General features: G+C 60.6%; 1 protein-coding gene across 2 annotated transcripts in view; it reads left to right on the top strand.

Moving 5' to 3' along the window:
• Positions 1-2500, top strand: part of srpk3 (SRSF protein kinase 3) — a 32651-nt gene that overhangs the window by 23391 nt on the left and 6760 nt on the right. The window lies entirely within an intron of this gene.

Genomic DNA, 2500 nt, shown 5'->3' on the forward strand with positions numbered 1-2500 from the left:
GGGTGTGAGGGGCCCGGGGTGTGAGGGGCCCAGGGTGTGAGGGGCCCAGGGTGTGAGGGGCCCAGGGTGTGAGGGGCCGGGCGGGTGTGGGGAGACTCTCAAACCCCCGGCTGAGCGCCGCGGTGTTGGAGTTGACCCCGGTGGACCAGAGGGTGGCCTCCTTACGCCTGCGGGTGGTGGGGGGGGGGACTCTGACTGTTGTTGGTGCAGATGCAGCGAACAGCAGTTCAGAGTCTGGGGCCTTCTTGGAGACCCTGAATGGAGTCCTGCATGGGGCTCCAGTAGGGGACTCCAGAGTCCTGCTGGGAGACTTCAACGCCCACGTGGGCAACGATGGAGACACCTGGAGAGGCTGATTGGGAGGAACGGCCTCCCTGATCTAAAGCCCAGCGTCTGGTGTTAGACTTGTGTGCTGGTCCTGGATCCTCTTTAACAAACACCATGTTGGAACAGAAGGAGGCTCAGAAGGGGACCTGGTTCCAGAGCACACTAGGCCAAAGGTCCAGGATCCAGTCTGTGATGGTCTCATCTGATCTGAGGCCGGATGTTTTGGACACTCGGGTGAAGAGAGGGGCAGAGCTGTCAGCTGATCACCATCTGGGGATGAGTGGGTCAGAGGATGGGGAAGGTTCTGGACAGACCGGGTAAACCCAAACCAGTAGTGCGGGTGAACTGGGACCGTCTGGAGGAGGCCCCTGTCCCAGAGACCTTCACCTTCACCTCCGGAGGAGCTTTTCTGGCGTCCCTGTGGAGGTCGGGGGCATCGAACCGGAGCGGGCGATGTTCAAAGCTTCCACTGCTGAAGCTGCAGCGGTGAGCTGTGGCCTCAAGGTCTCAGGTGCCTCAAGGGGCGGGGACCCTGGAGCACCGTGGTGGACCCCGGGGGTCAGGGGTCCCCCTGAAGAAGGAGGCCTTCAGGATCTGGTCTCCCAGAAGACTCCGGAGGTGGTTCTGAGGTCCCCACAGGTCTGAAGGGCTGCAGCCTCTGCTGGGTCAGAGGCAAAGCAGCGGGTGTGGGAGGAGTTCACACAAGTCCTGGAGAAGGACTTTGGGGGGCACCGAGGTGCTTCTGGACCACCATTCAGCACCTCAGGAGGGGGACACAGGGAACCGTCCAAGCTGTTCCCAGTAAGGACGGGACGCTGGTGCCCTCAGCTGATGAGGTCATGGGGCGGTGGAAGGACTCTGAGGAAGTCCTGAATGGGCCCAACACGCCCTCTTTTGTAGAGGCAGAGCTGGAGGCTGATGGGGATCATCGTCAACATCTCTGACAGAAGTCACTGAGGAAGGAAACAAGTCCACAGAGGCAAAGCCCCAGGATCCATGAGCTGCATCCACACATGCTGAAAGCTCTGGGTCTGGAGGGGCCGTCCTGGTCCTGGTCCTGGTCCTGGTCCTGGTCCTGGTCCACACGTCTCTGACACACTGGTGGAAGTCTGGGACAGTGCCGAGGGAGTGGCAGACCGGGGTGGTGGTTCCTGTTCAGAAAGGGGGACCAGAGGGTGTGAGCCAGTTCCAGGGGGATCACACTCCTCAGCCTCCCTGGTGAAGTCGACTCCAAGGTGCTGGAAAGGAGGTTGGTCCTGTAGAACCTCAGACTGAAGAGGAACCAGGTGGATCCAGTCCTGGACCTGGACCAGGACCAGCTCTGCACCTTTAACCTCAGACTGAAGCAAATCTAAATCTGAGGCCGTGGCTCTCAGCAGGAAACCGCTGGATTGTTCCTCCGGGTCTGGAACGAGTCCTGACCCCAAGTGAAGGACTTCAAGCACCTCGGGATCTGGTTCACGAGTGAGGGGACGATGGAGCAGCGGGGGCGGAGCTGCAGTCGCTCTACCCTCAGTCCTGGTTCCTACCCTCACCTGTGGTCCTGAAAGCTGGGTCAGGACCCAAAGAACCAGGTCCAGGTCAGGACCCAAAGAACCAGGTCCAGGTCAGGACCCACAGAACCAGGTCCAGGTCAGGACCCACAGAACCAGGTCCAGGTCAGGACCCACAGAACCAGGTCCAGGTCAGGACCCAAAGAACCAGGTCCAGGTCAGGACCCACAGAACCAGGTCCAGGTCCAAGCGTGTGAAGTGTGTTTCCTCAGGAGGGGGTCTGGAGTCTCCCTCAGAGAGAGGGGGAGAAGTTCAGCATCCGTGAGGAACTCGGAGTAGAGCCGCTGCTCCTTTGTGTTGAAAGGAGCCAGTTGAGGTGGTTCAGGATCATCTGGTCTGGATGAACCCTGGGCGCCTCCCTAGGGAGGTGTTCCAGGCACGTCCAGCTGGGAGGAGGCCTCGGGGAAGACCCAGGACCAGGTGCAGAGATTAGATCTCCACACTGGCCTGGGAACGCCTCAGGATCCCCCAGTTAGAGCTGGTTAATGTGGCCCGGGAAAGGGAAGTTTGGGGTCCCTGCTGCTCCTGAGACCTGATCCAGGATCAGAGGCTGGAGCTGCTGCCCCCGAGACCTGATCCAGGATCAGAGGCTGGAGCTGCTGCCCCTGAGACCTGATCCA

The sequence above is a fragment of the Echiichthys vipera genome, assembly GCF_963691815.1.
Source record: "Echiichthys vipera genome assembly, contig: SCAFFOLD_61, whole genome shotgun sequence".
Classification (NCBI taxonomy): Eukaryota; Metazoa; Chordata; class Actinopteri; order Perciformes; family Trachinidae; genus Echiichthys; species Echiichthys vipera.